This window comes from Lissotriton helveticus, chromosome 4_1 (genome assembly GCF_964261635.1).
Source record: "Lissotriton helveticus chromosome 4_1, aLisHel1.1, whole genome shotgun sequence".
Taxonomy (NCBI): Eukaryota; Metazoa; Chordata; class Amphibia; order Caudata; family Salamandridae; genus Lissotriton; species Lissotriton helveticus.
In genome coordinates, this window is record NC_136063.1 from 1,852,931,135 (window position 1) to 1,852,951,109 (window position 19,975).

Below are 19,975 nucleotides of genomic sequence, written 5' to 3' on the forward strand. Positions count from 1 at the left end.
CAGTGGGGAGTAGATAGGCATGACAGATTACAACGGGGGAGAAAGGTCCGCATTACGTACCCTTTCACTATTTGCAAAGATTTTCCTACGTATATTTGCAAACAGGGAATACCTCCAAAAAGAACGAATTCCCAAATAGTCAATGTTTGGGGAAACAATCAATCAATGAGGAACGAAATAGGCACGACGTGTTAAAGGTTTGCGTTACCTACCCTTCACTATCTGCAAAGGGAGAGAGAATATTCCTATTCTTCCTCGTTTGCAGGCAGGGAAGATTCTTAAGAGAATCAACTTCGAACAATTCAATGCTCGATTCAAACAATCAACAAGGGGTACTGTGAACACAAATGAACGCCGCTTACGTACATACACATTGGTATTATCAACAGGTTGTTCCTAATGTTTCTATTTTAGGGAGGTCAAAAAGAGATCCCATTAGTGGCCTACTGATTTTGCTCGATTCCTTTTGTTTTTTTACACGATTTTTCGCTATCTGCAAAGACTAAACAGAGTATTGCGACTCTGTGCTTGTTTGTAAATAGAGAATGAACCAAAGAGAACAATCAATCAAATGGAGAGAGAAGCAGGCACGACGGATTACAACGGGGGCAAAGGCCTGCGTTAACTACCCTTCACTATCTGCAAAGAGAGAGTACTCCTAATAGAAATGAGGGGTGGGGGGCAGCATTCAAAGCAGATCAGTGTGCATAAACACGAAAATGTTTTTACTTACCACGTACTTGACATTCGACAGCTTATGATATTTGCTATTAAAAAACCATTGAAATTCACTGAAAAAACCATAGGTTATAGACCATATATAGTTAGGAATTAGCATTTAAAAAACCTTATTTTACTCACACAAAACCATTGAAATTCCATATATAGTTAGTTGCACTAACTATATATCGCGCACCCGCAATCCACTGCTGATCATGTCACATATTACATCATTCATGACATGGTCAGTGACATCACTGATGACATCACTGATGACATCTCAAATGACATCACTGATGACATCACTGATGACATCTCATTTGACATCATTCTTGTGCTAATACGATAAACCTCTTCAGACTCTAATATAACCTTAGATACACTCAGTGTATACAGACACTCACACACTGCCACTCATCCATGGAGTTACTCACACACCCAGTCAGTCATGCAAAGAAACAATCTCACCTCCATTTCTTCAACTATACAGTTAAACACACCTTACTTATTGAAACATATACTAACACATATTTACTCTCTTATACAATCCCTGATACAAGTTCACAATGATCGATACAACCACTCACTCATTCAGTGGCTCTCATACACAGTTATTTATATATGCCAACTCTCACATGTACTGTGTTTAACATATGTACTTACTATGACATGTAGCATTGAGATATCCATTCACTCATCAATACACTCATGCACACAGTCAACTGCCCATGTAGCTGTTTCCACATGCAGTCTTGAACTCATACACCTAGTGAATAAACTGCTCACACATCTATGCATAGAGTCACACACCTTCCAGCCACCCCCACACAAACTCAATCTCCCATAGAAATACTTGGGCAACCAATTAATAACACATATAGCCTCTCGTATAGCTAATGATCAACACATGCAGCAGTTTACATCACAACAGACATAATGATGCACAAATTAAGACAGTTTAGTCACTAACCCATGCATTCAGTGAGACACATTTAATCACTCACTCATACAGTCAGTCACGCACCTACTAAATCCTTCATCCAGACACTTATACATCCACTCATTCTTCAATATGTAAGACATATTTTAACTTTACAGAAACATACAGTCACTGGATGTTGTCATCAGTGATGTCATCAGTGATGTCATCAGTGATGTCATTTGAGATGTCATCAGTGATGTCATCAGTGATGTCACTGACCATGTCATGAATGATGTAATATGTGACATGATCAGCAGTGGATTGCGGGTGCGTGATATTTAGTTAGTGCAACTAACTATATATGGAATTTCAATGGTTTTGTGTGAGTAAAATAAGGTTTTTTAAATGCTAATTCCTAACTATATATGGTCTATAACCTATGGTTTTTTCAGTGAATATATATATATATATATATATATCAATCCGTTTTCTGCCGAGGCAGAATGTCTCTCGCACTCTCAGCAATCTCACAAGGCTGAAATGTATTAAATAAAAATAAAATAAATTTCAGCCTCGTGAGAAAGCAGGGTGGTGCCGCGAAACGCGTCGAGGAGTGTGCTGTAGACGAGCTGTCTAAAAATAAACAAAGTGATGTAACTGGATTGAAAATTGAGTCGTCCTTGTGATTGCTGGGAGTGCGAGAGACATTCTGCCTCGGCAGAAAACTGATTGATTTATTAGCAGCAGGGCCCTGCTGCACCTGTAAACGCACCGCTACAGAGCGCTCGGAAGCCCCCACCTGGGCCTTCACACTTGGTATATATATATATATATATTTATATTTATATATATATATATATATATATATGTATATATATATATATATATATATATATATATAAAACAAATCCTGACAAACGCCACTTCTCCTCGGCGTGACGAACAAACAGGTACGGACCACTCTTAGCACTACCCTCTGATAGGCCTACCTGCTCGCCACGCAAAAGAGAGCATTAGTATTATCTACTTTAGCCTCTATAAAGCCTTCGGGGATCCACTGTACTCTCTGCATACTGTACCTCTTTTTGATATAATATATAGAGAGCCAGCTTCCTATACTGTGTGCCGCCGGGGCGTCACTTTTTCCCATATAAAAAGTGATGCACCAGCGGTGCAAGGAGCTTGTAAATAAGCCCTAATGTCACCATATAACTCCTGTTCTTCTTGTGCTCCAGCTGCTTACCATTGAAATTAGTGCTCTTTTTAAGACAGCCGCTATCACTTACAAATTCTTGTACACAATGACCCCCACCTATCTGTCAAAAAAGTTGCCACCTTCTGGTGGCCAGCGAATTCTGCGCAGTTCACGTTCTCTCCTCCTCAAACTGCTTCTCTACAAGATAGAGCGTACTTAGGACTTAATATACTAAATTGTACTTCTAAATAGTGATTTTTCAGACATTGCTTTTTCTGAATAGCAAAAGAATATGTCCTAAGCTCACCTGTTCCGAAATGGTGTTTTCTTAATATTTCAGAATCCTGATTCTCTAATGATCTAGTGACAATCGCAATTAGTCAATCATCATTGCCAAATTACGAATGTTGCAGAGGCAGCAATTGATGACACCACACAGCCAAGAAGTGTATAAAAAACATCATTTGAGAGGCTTAGAAAATACATAACACAACCAGGAGTGATTATTTCTCCACAGAAAAAAGATAGCAATACAATAGTCACAGTACCATGTTCCCTGGAAGACGAAGACAAATCCAGTCTCGAGCAGCTGCAAATATTAGTCGAAGAATGCATGGCAGAAAATGAAAGGCAGTTTAGCACGACAACCCTAACAGTGCCAGTCACAGCCAAAAATAAATCTGGAGAAGGATCCAGAATATGATTACTGCTGTCAGGCTAACTAACAGAAGGGTAGAGTAAATCGGAAAAAGGTGGTATGACCAAAATAAAAACTCGCTACCTGGAGGAAGGAGTCTGTTGTAACTGGTGGAAGATCCAGCTTTGAGGAAACTGCCTCCTCTTTAGAGCAATTGATTGAATCTCCTCTGCATCCCTAAGGGAGTGTCAGGAGTGTCAACTGTAAATTTATCTGCTCTTAGAAAAAACGTGTTTTTAATTTAATTTAATAAACAAAAATGAAATATAGTATCATGTAAATACATTTAAGAAAAATTACATATACTAATAAGGATCAAGATGGCGGATTGAAGCCGCCACGGAGCACAGCAGAGTGGTGAGGGGGAGGAGCAGATGGCGGAATGAAGCCGCCACGGAGCACAGCAGAGTGGTGATCCTCCCGTGCACATGAAAAGAGACTGCAAAAGATAGCGCTTTCTGTTTATTTTTGACACGTTTAAAAAAGTTACTTATTGATCTGGACGATTTGGGATAATCTGACATTGGTGGCGCTTGGTGAGAACGAAGCCTACTATGAAACAGCAACGAGGTGTCGGTCTCATCCTCAAGCACATACAGACGAAGAAGTAGATGTGGTGTCCTGGTGGGGCTCGGATTTGGTGGTTGCTGAGGACCACGCGGGTTCCTGGGCCAAGAGTGACGGGCTGGTCAGTGCTCGATTGGCCCTGTCTGCTGGCGGTTTCTCCCACAATGCTTCAGCTGTTGGTAGGAGATACTCAGTGTGGAGCTTGGGCTGTACCGCAATCTTGTCTACAACACAGGATGGCGCCGAAGAACCCGCCAAGATCAACTCGCACTGGCAAGAATGCGGCAGTGGGGGAAGCAAGCAAAGCTAGCGGCGAGGCGACGATGGTCCTGGAGAAAACAGGTCAGATTATCAACAAGGCGATAACCCGAATGCCACGATTGTTAAAAGCAGCTGAGTTGACTGGTAACAAAGTGGAGAGAGAGAAAGAGAAGGAAGTCAGCTGCAACAAAATAACGGTTGTCTCACCAGCAACAATTGCAACAACCACGCACTGCAAAATAGTTCCACGAGACAATGGGGGTCTTAGTGCTCTCGAATATACGGCGGTCTTGTGTACAGAAGCAGAAGAGACAGCCGAGACTCTGGATGGAGGTCTGGGGGCAATGAATGGCAGTGAAATACTAGTACCAGCCTTAACAGGTATAGCTGCAGAATCAGTTAAAGAATCGGTCAGACCTGCTGGCTCCTCTAATACAGCTAATGTATCAAACTGCATGGGTCTGAAAGATACTATAGGTGCGTTAACTCCTGGGACACATTCTACTAATATTAATGCTGATTCTGTGGCAGTGGCAGACTTAGGAGCTAAGATGTGCACAGCTATAGACAGCATGACTGATGATACAGTTGTGTGTGAAGACTCAGGTTCTAATGAAGAGTTTGAAGACTTAGATGAGACAATTAGAACCCTTAAAGATACAGATAAAGGCTCTGGGAGCAAGAAAGCAAGAGGGGAGTTTAAGAATAAAATAAAAAAGCCGCCTGTTGGGCAAAGTACTGTAGCTACCAGAGGGAAATCAATTGCTGATAACAGTCCATTGCGGAGGTGGATGCAAGAAAAGGGAGGTGTCAAGACTATGGCACTACGGCTTTCAGGCACTAGCCCTATGGAGGGGGATCTTACGAAGGGCCGCACGTATGCACCAACTGTGCTTGACAACTCCAAGCTGGATTCACCTGATCAATCTATATTGTCAGTTGCATCTCCTGATCCGGTTCCTTGTCTAGCTCATATAGCGGAAGGCTCAAATCAGATTCAGCTGGCTATTCCGCCTACTCAGATAAGACAGGAGGCAGGGACCAGTAAGGACAATGCATCACTCAGCATGATACTGCAGATGCTTAATGAGCAAAGGCATGAGGCACAACAGCATTATGTACAGATGCGGGAATATAATGGTAGAGTGCAACATTCCCTGCATGAGATGGCAGGTAAATTAGGCGGGCTGGCGCAAGAGATGTCAGAACTACAGCAAAGGGTTCTGGGCACTGAAGAACTGTCTGCTCGCACGGAGGAACTTGTAAATAAACATGAGACTCAGATTGTAAATTTACAGGCTAAGCTAGAAGATATGGAGAACCGGCAGTGGAGACAAAATCTCTTTTTGGTATCCCAGAAGGGGCTGAGGGAGGAGATCCAGGAGCGTACATGGTCCAGCTACTACAAAAAGCATTCCCTGATCTCTCTGACTGGGACTGGGACTCACAGCTACAAAGGGTTCATAGGCTACCGCTTGTACAGAGGAATAAGGAAAGCCAATAACCTCGTCCCTTCCTGATCTATTTGGGAAACTTTCTGCTGAGACAGAAGGTGGCACTGAAGGCTCGTCCTAACACTCCAGTTTCTACAGAATCTGTAACTTTTTTTGTCAGGTTGGATTTAAGTAGAGTTACCATGCAAAAACGTTGGAAAATGCGGCAATATATTGACCCAATCAAGGCTCCTGGAGGACAAGCTTTCATACAAGAACCAGCATGACTTAAAGTAATTAAGAAGGGTCATTCATACTTTTTTACAGATGAGAAGGAAGCTGAGAAGATGCTGGCTAAATGGCAAGGAGAAGCTACTGCAAAATAGTAGAACAAACAGCTTTTATTAGTAACTTTGGACAATGATTAGATATCTAGCAAGTCACTGAGGATAGTTGATTGACTCTTCTTTTCTTTTCTGTTTTTTGTTTTCTTTTTCCTTTTCCCTTTCTCTTAGGCTTTCATCTTTCCTATGAGTGGGTTCGAGGAATACAAGTAGCGCTATCTAATGTATGTAAGTTTAGGGACAATGTGGGGGGTGATCATCACGGCTGAGGCTCTTTTTGGCTGCCCAGACCAATGGCAGCTGGGTATACAGAGGAGTCCTCCTCTATGAAAAAGGGGAAGTAGGGGGGGAAGGGGTCTGGGGGGAGGGTTGGGGTTGGGATGGTGTATGGGGAGGGAAAAAAACTTAGTAAAAGCAACATGAGGGAATCGTATTTTGAGAATGTTAATGGTAAGGCTATGTTTGTGTTAATGAATATGGAAGAGGGGAGGAAGAAGAAATTATTAGAATGGATCAAATGAGATGTTTAGCTTGGAATGTTGCAGGACTGAACAGTAGAAATAAACGAAGATTGGTCTTTGAAGAACTAAGGATGTATAATCCGCATTTAGTATTACTTTCGGAAACGCATATTTCTTATAAAGATCGGAACCTATTAAAACAGTTAGGTTATGACGTAAATGCCAGCTCAGAGTTAAATGCTTCAATCCAGGGGGATGCAATTTTGAAACATAAACAATTTAAGGCTGAGATTAGTAAGACATCCTCAGATAAAAATGGTAGATGGGCTATAGCTCAGATAATGGTCAAAGGTAGTAAATACACGGTCTGTGTCCTGTATGGATCAAATAAGGATGACCCTACTGTCATTGATAGAATTAATATGGAACTGTTGGGTTGGGAGTGTGAGCGGGTGGTAATGGGTGATTTTAATTGTATCATGAGCTATGATATTGATACTACCAGACGGGGGCATTTCAGAGAATGCGTAAAACGCGGGCTGCGATTAGAGAATTAGCACGAAAACATAATATAAAAGATGCTTGGCGGGTACTATATCCTGATGTGGCTGGCTACACTTTTTACTCAGCTCCGCATAAACTTTGCTCACGTATACATATGGCCTGGGTATCATATAGAATTTTGGAGACAAGCCATATGGAGATCTGCCCAAGGGTCACTTCAGACCACAACCCGATCCTTCTTTCTTTTAAAATTATGACAGGTAAGCCGGGACCTCGGCCTTTCTCGTTCCCTAGAAATTTACTTTCAAATAGGGATTTTATTTCAAAACTCATGGTACATTTAAAAGAATTTCTGTTGGTTAATATTGGCTCAGCCGCACATATCGTGGTGTGGGATTCTTGTAATGCAAGTATTAGTGGGCTTTACTCAACAGTTTATATTAAGACAGAATTATGAACAAAAAAGGAGACAGATAAAACTATTGCAGCATACATTTTGAAGAAAAACAGTTGGCAGAAGCGCTTTGACAGGGCTTAACAGAGGCAGAAGATCTGGGGTACATCATAGTCGATCTTAAATCTGCTTTAAAAAACACACTTAGGGAAAAAAAGCATCATCACATTGAATAAATATAATTTATCTCAGTATGAGGGTGGTGAGGAAATAGGGAAAATACTAGCATATAAAGTAGCAGACAAAAAGGCCAACACCCTAGTTAAGGTCATTAAAGGGCCTAATAATGTGATGTTTAAAAGCCCCCAGCAGATACTTGAACAATTTGCTAACTATTACAGGGATTTATATACCCCGGAGAATCAGCTATTACCTGATGATATTCACACATATTTGCAAACTAGCCTTACGAATCATATTGAAGATGAACAATCAGATATGCTAATTCGTGATATTACACTGGCTGAAATCAAATTGGCAGTGTCTGCCTTACCATCGGGTAAGGCGGCTGGAGAGAATTCAATCCCTTTGAAGCTGTATAAGAAATGCATTGATGAATTGGGTCCTCTGTTTAGTATGGTAGATGGGCATATTGGATCTGGAGGAAAAGCTCGTAAGTCATGGAATATCACGCAGATCGTATTTTTCTTTAAAAGAAAGTAAACCAGCTGACGAGTGTGGGTCATATAGACCCATATCTCTCATAAACACCGATGTGAAAATATTCACTAAAATATTGGCAACTCGCCTTGCACCGATAATGCCTGGCCTGGTGTCTCCCCAACAACACAGGTTTATTTTAGGTAGGGACACCACGACCCACTTAAATACGGCTGTGAGAGCATTTGATGTGGCCAGAATTAAGTCAACCCCACTCGGTATGACATTATTAGATGCTCAAAAAGCATTTGACCGATTGGGGTGGGACTATCTCTGGGCTACATTAAAGGTAATTGGGATTAAAGGCCAGTTTTTGCACTGGATACAAGCTCTGTATGAGCATCCTAGTGCAAAAATTAGTTATGCGGGATTGCAATCAATGGTATTTTCTATACTGCGGGGTACTCGTCAAGGGTGCCCTTTGTCACCTGTATTATTTGCCTTATCAATGGAGCCATTTTTACTTTCTTTACAAAATCAATCACAAATAATTCCTTTTGTTTCAGGCTTGAATGCTCTTAAAATAACGGTGTACGCAGATGATATTGCCGTATACTCAGTAGATGTAGGAGAAGCTATGAAAGGGGTAATTTTGGAAGTAAGATTATTTGGAGCCATCACAGGCTATAGATTGAACACGAATAAAACCCAAATAGTGGTGAACCATAAACCTTCGACCTTGATACAAGGAGTCTGTAATACTGCTACTTATCTGGGGATTAAAATCTCTGCTAAATTAGAAGAGATAGTTGCATTAAACTATGAAGTACTCCTGAAAGTGACAGTTATTTTATTTAAAAAAAGGCACAAGGTTCCTTTGAGTATAAGTAGACGGATACATTTAATTAAAATGAAGATTCTTCCTAAATTTCTTCTTTTGTTTCGGTCCATTCTATGCATAATAATAATTCATTTTTTAAAGGTTTAGATGGTATATTTAGCTGTTTTATGTGGGGCTTTAAAAAGCGCGTCGTGCAATTGAATTGTTGAAACTTCCATTCAGTCAAGTCAAATTTTGAATTATATTTTTGGTCAACTTTTCTAGGACGTATACGAAGTCTAGTAAGCTTTAGTAATAATCTTTTCTATTATGTATTCATGTTGGGAGAAGAAGCTAACATGTTTCTATATAGAAATAATGATCCAAACTACTACAAACGGGTCAAATTTAAGACTGCACAAGACATCTTATTTATTTGGCGGGCTATCCTCAATAAATATAAAGTATCAATCTACCACCCTAAATTTCCCTTGTGGGATAATCCAGCTCTTCCGGGAATCTTCCATGATGGGGGTGGGAAACAATGGGCTAATTTGGGTATTGAAATTTTAGGGGATCTGTATAATTTTAACGGGTTCTCAACATTTGATAGACTGAAGCTCACATATAATGTCACAGAGAATATGCGATTACAGTATTATCAGATCCGTGATTATTTTATACGTAATATGTAGCTTACAGCAGTATTGGATTCTGATATATGGGATTGCATTTAGTTGACTGAAAATAAATCATTGATCAGTGTCGGATACAAAAGTTTTAATTCCCATAAGGAAGATGACTGCGGGAGGCTAGCAGTACGATGGAGCCAGAACTTGGGGACTAATATCTCTGCTAACATTGTTTTGTCTGCACTTAGTGGTATTTGTGAAGCGGTACATTCCTCTAACCTGAGATTACAGCAGTATAGAACTATCTGCTCATTATATTATACTCCTGATCGGATATCGAAATGAGCATTAAATGCTTCTACTAGTGATCGGACTAGGTGTCCAAAATGTGATTTATTTGCAGCTGCAACATATGTTTTATCAATGCCCAGCACTAGGAGAGTTCTTGCAAGGGGTCACTAAAATGATGTCTCAAAAATTGGGCAAACCTATATTGCTTACTATATTGGATGTAATGTTGGGTGGACAGAATAGAGACTCAAACCAGAAAGACCTAACAACTATTTTGTTGGTTTGTGCTAGATTAACTATAGCCCGGGTTTGGATCTCACGGAGCCCACCGGTGGTGTTGGAGTGGTGGGGTCTTGTCAAAGAAATATACAATATGGAGCTTGCACTTGCTAAAGCCAAATGGATTCAATCACTTTTATTTTCTTATTTTCCTTCTGTTATGTTAAATGATTGTATTTATATATATATTCACTGAAAAAACCATAGGTTATAGACCATATATAGTTAGGAATTAGCATTTACAAAACCTTGAAAATTCACTGAAAAAACCATAGGTTATAGACCATATATAGTTAGGAATTAGCATTTAAAAAACCTTATTTTACTCACACAAAACCATTGAAATTCCATATATAGTTAGTTGCACTAACTATATATCGCGCACCCGCAATCCACTGCTGATGATGTCACATATTACATCATTCATGACATGGTCAGTGACATCACTGATGACATCACTGATGACATCTCAAATGACATCACTGATGACATGACTGATAACAACATCCAGTGATTTTTTGTTTCTGTACAGTTTAAATATGTCTTACATATTGAAGAATGAGTGGATGTGTAAGTGTCTGGACGAAGGATTTAGTAGGTGCATGACTGACTGTATGAGTGAGTGATTAAATGTGTCTCACTGAGTGCATGGGTTAGTGACTAAACTGTCTTAATTTGTGCATCATTATGTCTGTTGTTCTGTAAACTGCTGCATGTGTTGATCAGTAGCTATATGAGTAACTATATGGGTTATTGATTGATAGCCCAAGTATTTGTATGGGAGACTGAGTGTGTGTGTGGCTGGCTGGGAGGTGTGTGACTCTGTGCAGATCGATGTGTACTTGTATCAATGATTGTATAAGAAGGTAAGTATGTGTTAGTATATGTTTGAAAATGTAAGGTGCTCTATGTTTAACTGTATAGACAAGAAAATGGAAGTGTCATTGATTCTATACAGGACTGACTAGGTGTGTGAGTAACTCCATGGATGAGTGGCAGACTGTGAGTGTCTGTATTGGTGTATGAGTGCATATGATAGTGTTGTAAAGATGAGTGATTGTATGTATGTATGAATGATTGTATGGGTGAATGAGGGAAGGTGTGTGTAGACGTAGGAATCAGTGAGTGCGTATGTAGTAACTAGTATTGGTGTGTCAATGGTTTCAAAAATTATACTCTGTATTTAACACTGGGTGAAACAGAGGTTATATTAAAATGTGAGGAGATGCATTGTATTGTCACATGAATGATATCATCAGTGATGTGGTCATTGATGTCAAATGAGATGTCATCAGTGATGTCATCAGTGATGTCATTTGAGATGTCATCAGTGATGTCATCAGTGATGTCACTGACCATGTCATGAATGATGTAATATGTGACATCATCAGCAGTGGATTGCGGGTGCGCGATATATAGTTAGTGCAACTAACTATATATGGAATTTCAATGGTTTTGTGTGAGTAAAATAAGGTTTTTTAAATGCTAATTCCTAACTATATATGGTCTATAACCTATGGTTTTTTCAGTGAATTTTCAAGGTTTTGTAAATGCTAATTCCTAACTATATATGGTCTATAACCTATGGTTTTTTCAGTGAATTTCAATGTTTTTTTAATAGCAAATATCATAAGCTGTCGAATGTCAAGTACGTGGTAAGTAAAAACATTTTCGTGTTTATGCACACTGATCTGCTTTGAATGCTGCCCCCCCCCCTCATTTCTATTAGGAGTACTCTCTCTTTGCAGATAGTGAAAGGTAGTTAACGCAGGCCTTTGCCCCCGTTGTAATACGTCGTGCCTGCTTCTCTCTCCATTTGATTGATTGTTATCCAAGCATTTACTGTTTTAGAATTGGTTCTCTTTGGTTCATTCTCTATTTACAAACAAACACAGAGTCGCAATACTCTGTTTAGTCTTTGCAGATAACGAAAAATCGTGTAAAAAAACAAAAGGAATCGAGCAAAATCAGTGGGCCACTAATGGGATCTCTTTTTGACCTCGCTAAAATAGAAACATTAAGAACAACCCCTCATGACAAATACGAAACTAGTGAGATGAACTGAACTCCACACCATGATGGCTGCAATACAGCTCGGCTCCGCCACCCACCCCGCCCAAAATAACGATAAAGAGCGGCTGCCATGATTGTTCGCGGAATGGCCACGACGGAGCTACGAAATGGTGGTGCTCTCATGCTAACGCCAGCTTCAGTCTGAAACATCCAGAAACACTGTAGACTACCAATTCGATCAGTTCCGGTAGCGCCCCAATGTAACCCGGTAGAGAAGAACTAGCCCTCCCCTCTTTGACTGATGGTTCTTGTTGCCTGTCCCTTCTGTTGTTATTTAACAGAACTATTTAGCCTGCTGAAAGGGGTTGTGTTCCGACCGCTGGTTGGTGGAGACATTTTGACTATATTCTGGACCTGCGTTGTCGCGTAATGCGTCATATGAAGCGCCGCGTTAGCGCATCCGGAAGTCATCCGGGGCGCGACGCGCAGCGCGTAACGTAAGCATAACAGGTCATGTGACTTGTTAATAAAACTTTTCATTGGTTCATTTTACTTTTCTTATTCTAATGATGAAAGGCTTGGTCATATGACCTAAAAATTACGCTTTTTATTACTTCCGAACATTATTTTTTCTTAAATATGTTATAATGTTCCAGGCTAATGTACTTTCCCGGAAAATTTACAACTGTCCTGCAAGTAAAATATATTCTTTTTTCGAGAAAAAGGGCGTTTCTTCGTCCCATGACGGAGCCGTTGAGCAAAAGAGGGTTGACCTGCTGTCTTAGTCGCCGATACGCCTGAATATGAGATTCTTATCGATCACTTTATGTTGCAGGAGTAGAAAACACAACAGCCCTTGACCATTTATCTTTACTGCGTTCCTGCGTATTATACCTTTTACCCTTCATGTGATTGGTCTGCTTTATTTCACTTGCCTTTTAATGATTCTAAAACAGTGACTATTATTAAAAACTTTACCAATGTATATACTACTACCATGTTTTCTTTTAAAAACCTTTATTGTGAAAATTTCATTATACAAATACGAGCCTATAACCACGTGGGCCGGCCACGGAGCAAACTGTAATCGTATATGATGAGTAGACATTTACACTGTAGAGGAACGTAACGGGCGGGCCATTAGGTTGCAAGAACTAAGGTGTCTAACAGTTGCGGAATCGGTGGACGTACATTTTATAATTAAAATACGACAGGGCCAGTTACAATAAAATTATCTAGATATACATTTGCGGGCAAGTACCATGCGTGACGTTAATTCGAACTTTCAATAGTACAGTAATCAATAACACATCAGAACTTAATATCAATAGGGATGTCGAAATACTCAATCAATTCTCGTCCCCGCCCGCCATGTGCTTCAAAACTGCATACGTATCTCGTGATTTCAAGGTTCTGCAACCAGTACACAACAAGGAGTTACGAGTCCCATTTATTCCGGCGCCATTTTGGGCGAGGACGGGCAGGTCCAGGATATAGTCAAAATGTCTCTACCAACCATCGACTATGATGATGTTCATATGCTGTATTTATAGAGTAACACTCATCTGTCTACATGAAATTAATTTGCCACAATCTAAACATGTCATTTTAATCTTTGCAAAGTTCTTCTAAATATTTGGGACCGTTTCCCTTGCCTCTGATGCTGTCAGTGCCACTTCTTTGATGAATGTACTGGCAGGTCGGGGGTTCTCCTCCAAATCTCTCTTTTATGCAGCACTATAATTAATTGTTGTTTTTCTTTTAAATAATAGCTGTTTTGTACATTGTGTTATTGTCAAAATTATTTATCACTTAATGTAGTTAGTATAGTAATCACTTGTTTGTATGTTTTTACCGACAGCCCTGAAGAAGTCCCAGTTTGGGACGAAACGCGTCGGCTGTACATTGTGTTGTGAATACACTGAAAATAAAGATTATTTGAAGACTAACAACATCCTGTCATTTGCAGAACGTTCTTATTTATGCTTATTAATAGCAGTGTGATTTTGCTCAATATTTTGTTGTGGTGCACCTTTGCAGTGGTTTGACTGCTATAATTAATTGGTGCCACCTCTCCATATGACGATGCATGGTATAGTTACCATAACTATATTTTTTTTCGGTTCCTCTGGAGAGTACATCGTGGCAGATGAAGCATATAACGTACCGGGCATTTACCTTTTTTTGCATGTAGAGGAAAGGAAAAAAAAATCGAGCGTCCGAGTTCTAAGGTGTCCCAGGGCCATTTTAGTGGACCAGGCCCAAATCCAAAGAACAGGCCGCCATTTTGAGAGTCCTGTTGCAGCCGCCTGTCGCTGTAGCATCAAGAGCGGCCAAAACTCAGCTGAATGGCAACTGAAACGGTAAAGGGGCGCCCCACTACAGCAGACGAGCCTCCACCTAGGAAGGCCCGTTCACGCCGCCTCCCCCCCCCCCTTCGGGCACCCCACGCCGTTATTCGGAGCAGTATTGTAGGATGGCCACACCAGTGCAGCAACTTGCTAGACACCACCTCGGTGGTAACCGAATCTCAGCGCCTTGTGGTGTCTTCTATTCAGAAAACATTGTTGTGCTGCCTTCGACCTATTCGCCGCAAGTGCGCACGCAACTCAGCTGCATAGCTTGCTAGACACCACCTCGGTGCTAACCGAATCTCAGCGCCTTGTGGTGTCTTCTATTCCAAAAATATTGTTGCGCTGCCTTTGGCCCCATTCGCACATCGGTCCGCTACTGCCGCCATCTCACAGGCCAACGGGGCGCCCCACGCCGACTTTCAGCATTGTAGGATGGCCACACCAGTGCACCTTACTAGACACCACCTCGGTGCCATCCGGATCTTGGCATCTCAGCGCCTTGTGGTGTCTTCTATTCAGAAAATATTGTTGCGCTGCCTTTGGCCCCATTCGCACATCGGTCCGCTACTGACGCCATCTCACAGGCTAATGGGGCGCCCCACGCCGAGTTTCAGCATTGTAGGATGGCCACACCAGTACAGCAACTTGCTAGACATCACCTCGGTGCCATCCGGATCTTGGCATCTCAGCGCCTTGTGGTGTCTTCTAGTCAGAAAATATTGTTGCGCTGCCTTTGGCCCCATTCGCACATCGGTCCGCTACTGACACCATCTCACAGGCCAACAGGGCGCCCCACGCCGACTTTTACCATTGTAGGATGGCCACACCAGTGCCACAACTTGCTAGACACCACCTCGGTGCCATCCGGATGTTGGCATCTCAGCGCCTTGTGGTGTCTTCTATTCCGAAAATATTGTTGCGCTGCCTTTGGCCCCATTCGCACATCGGTCCGCTACTGACGCCATCTCACAGGCCAACGGGGCGCCCCACGCCGACTTTCAACATTGTAGGATGGCCACACCAGTGCGGCAACTTACTAGACACCACCTCGGTGCCATCCGGATCTTGGCGCGTTGTGCTGCCTTCGGCCTATTCGCACATCGGTCCGCTACTGACGCGAACTCACAGGCCAACGGGGCGCCCCACGCCGACTTTCAGCATTGTAGGATGGCCACACCAGTGCTGCAACTTGCTGGACACCACCTCGGTGCCATCCGGATCTTGGCGCGTTGTGTTGCCTTCGGCCTATTCGCACATCGGTCCGCTACTGACGCCGCCTCACGTGCCAACGTATTTTCTCCGCATTTTATACCCTATGCCGCATAACAGGTCATGTGACTTGTTTATAAAACTTTTCATTGGTTCATTTTACTTTTGGTTTCCTAATGATGGAAGGCTTGATCATATGACCTAAAAATAACACTTTTCATTGGATGAAAACTATTTTTTTTTCCCAAACGATGAAAGCCCCACCTTGTTTCTGGATGTTTCAGACTGAAGCTGGCGTCAGCATGAAAGCACCACCATCTCGTGGCTCCGTCGTGGTCATTCCGCGAGCAATCATGGCAGCCGCTCCCCACCAGAAGCCTGCAGGAGTCGGGGGCCCCCAAAACTTTTGTTGAATCCTCAAGGCGGAGGGGACGCTTTCGAGAATGGGGTCCAAGACCTAGCAGACAAGCGTCCGATTTCCAAGGTGTCCCAGGGCCATTTCAGTGGACCAGGCCCAAAAAGAAAAGAGCCTGCCGCCATTTTGAGAGTCCTGTGGCAGCCGCCTATCGCTGCACCGCAAGAGTGGGCGCAACTCAGCTGAATTGCGGCTTTTGACACAGTGGACCAAAAGCGGACGGAATGGCAACTGAAACGGTAAAGGGGCGCCCCACTACAACAGACGAGACTCCACCTGGAGAGGCCCGTTCACGCCGCCTCCCCCCCCCCCCGGGGCGCCCCACGCCGTTATTCGGAGCAGCATTGTAGGATACCAAAACCAGTGCGGCAACTTACTGGACATCACCTTGGTGCCATCGTTCTGCTGCCTTGGAACTATTCGCACAACAGTTTGCTACTGATGACCCACCCCCCGCGACGCCCCACGCCGGATGCCGAAATCAGTGCGGCACCCAGGCAACATCACCTGGGTGCCGTCCAGAAATCTGGACGTTGTGCTGCGTTGGGACTATTCGCACAGCCGACCGCTACTTCGTTGTTTTTCCCTAAAAATGTTTATATGTTTTTACTGTTTTTGTTTTGTTGTATATATTTATAAGTTATTAAAGTTTTATAATCTTACTACTTTGTTGGAGTGCTATATATTTTTAATGTGACACATAATTGTTAAAACTTTGATGTACAAAGAGTCATCCCTGGAATCTTCCGCTTCAGGCTCGGTCCCCTCCCCAATCACAATACAGGATGGTTTTCAGATAGTAGGAACGCGTGTGCTGTGACGGATCTCATCGAGTGTGGGCCTTGATCTACTATAACTCCTTTGAAGAGGGGTGATTCTTTACAGCTGGGGCCATAAACTACATCTGCAGGGCTAGCTGATAGCCTAGGACCGGCCTGGACAATCGGACACAGAGGAAAAGGAGTGTCAGAGGGTGCGGTAGTGAATAGGGCGAAAGGGAGGTGTCGGGCGGGCACAGGGTGTGATTCTCAGGGAAGAGCAGCGCAGATGGGGGGAGGTTTATTACCCATGCATAAGACAGAGAGCGGGGGTGACCAGTGCCTGGGGGAGATGCTTGCGAGGGTGGGGAGCCATGCTAAGGATCGACAGCGTGCAGAGAGTGGGTCTGGTCAAGTCATCTAAAATGGCTGCCGTGCACGACAAAAGTGTGGCATTTGAAAAAAGGCAAGATGGCGCAGACAATGTTTTTCAACACTTCCTGATTTCCTTCGAATCGAACGTTAACAGACGTTGGGGCATATTACCAAAGTTAAGCGATATTTATCCCTAACGATGCTTAGCAACGAATTTTTTACCGCTAAGCATCGTCAGAAATTATCGCAGATAAACCTTGCTATTATCAAGGTTTATCGCAAATGCCATAAAAAACGACCGCAATGCATTAATATCGCTGAAAACTCAGCGATATTCATGCATTACCGAGCTAATGCTCTTAGCCATGTTATCCACCTCCCATTGGATAACATGGCTAAGAACTGCTCAGGGCAGGTGGTAGCTTTTGGAGATATTCGCGCTTAGCGCGAATATCTCCAAAAGTTGGTAATAGGAGATAGCGATGTTAGCGACTGTTTCAAGTCGCTAACATCTTGGCATGCCCACTTTGCATGTCATTAGTGATAAATATCACTGACATGCAAAGTGGGGCCCAAGATGGTCGCTATCTCCTACTAGCGGTCGCTAACTGGTGTTAGCAACAGCTAGGTAATACAGAGATAATTTTATCTCCGCGAAGCGGAGCGCTGTTACAGATATATATCTTTTTTTGAACGTTAATTTCTCAAAATCCACTGAAGCACATATATTGAGACCTAGCAAAGGCACATCGAGCTACCAGTCCCTACAATTTTGCCAAGTTTCGTGCAAATCCATTCAGCCGTTCGATTATTATTATTATTTTATTTTTTGCCCCGCGGGGCCCTTTTAAAACCTCCACATCAAACCTAGGGGGTCAGGGAGGATCTACTATGCCCCCTTATGGTCATTTGCCCCTTCGCTTTGGCCTCCTCTTGTCTCTCGATCCTACCGAGAGACAAGATGGCGGCCGCTACGGACTGTTTGGAATGTTTACAGACGCCGGAGAACCAATCAGCTTCACAAAGCTCCGTTACGCGAAAAGTACGCGAAGCGGAGCGCTGTTACAGATATATATCTTTTTTTGAACGTTAATTTCTCAAAATCCACTGGAGCACATATATTGAGACCTAGCAAAGGCACATCGGGCTACCAGTCCCTACAATTTTGCCAAGTTTCGTGCAAATCCATTCAGCCGTTCGATTATTATTATTTTATTTTTTTTTGCCCCGCGGGGCCCTTTTAAAACCTCCACATCAAACCTAGAGGGTCAGGGAGGATCTACTATGCCCCCTTATGGTCATTTGCCCCTTCGCTTTGGCCTCCTCTTGTCTCTCGATCCTACCGAGAGACAAGATGGCGGCCGCTACGGACTGTTTGGAATGTTTACAGACGCCGGAGAACCAATCAGCTTCGCTTCACAAAGCTCCGTAACGCGTAAAGTCCGCGAACCGGAGCGCTGCCTGGTCCGCTGTTACAGATATATATCTTTTTTTGAACGTTAATTTCTTAAAATCCACTGGAGCACATATATTGAGACCTAGCAAAGGCACATCGGGCTACCAGTCCCTACAATTTTGCCAAGTTTCGTGCAAATCCATTCAGCCGTTCGGGCTAAAAGTGCGGCCAACCGCCCTATGGAAAACTCAATGTTAAAAACACGTTTTGGGACCCCCCTTTTTTCTCGGCCCCCCTTGACGAACCCCCCCCCAAATTTTCAGGGGCTGCTCAGAAACAAAATGTTCCATTTTCCTGAAAATGTCAGCCAATTCCGTCCACAAACGCCAAAGTTATTAGACATAGAATTTTCAAAAATCCCATAGAGAAAAAATCCTAACTATATATACCTACTGGCGACCGCCAGTAGGTAATATATATTGCCTATTGGTTTGCTACTATGACCTCATGTGAATAATAAAAAGAGTTAAAACCAAAAAAAATACAACTATGTTATACAATAATCTATATCGGGTTTTCCATTATGTATAAACAAATAATTATAGGTCATGAAGTTCTTTTGGTTTCTTTAAAGTGGATTTCAAAATGATTTTTAAAAGTCATCTTACCATTTCATTTTATTAAAATTATCAATTTGTAAGAAAATAAATACACGCATAACCATTAATTAAAGCACACTCATAAAAAATGATATGCACCCAAACAGATCCACCATCACAGAAAAACACACCCAACCGTGTGAAAAACAATCATGCATGGAACATGCTGATGTTAAAGAACCTGTCACCATAGATATGTTTCCTAGAACAGAGACTATGAAAATCCAGATGCCATGGAAACAATGTTGCCAGCTTTTAATGTCTCTATTTCTACTTCTGTTGCAACACTTGTTGCCACATAATCCAGAACACAAAGCACTACAAATAGATTTAAACAACGGTGTGTAGTTTGGCATGGCATTGCTAGGCAAGCAGGCACTGCATTACTAGAGCACGCACTAGTTGCTACACAAACAGCTCAATTGCATTCTTTATAAAAAATCACTGATAATAAATATAAAAGCACAACATGGGGTAATTTTTGACTGTGCGCTTAGTCAATAGGTTAGGGAGATTCAGATTACTATATCTGAGTCTCATAATATCTTAAACTCTGGTTCAGATTGTTATTATTGAGTCTGTAAAGGACCTATGCCAAGTAATAGTAGAAGAGGCA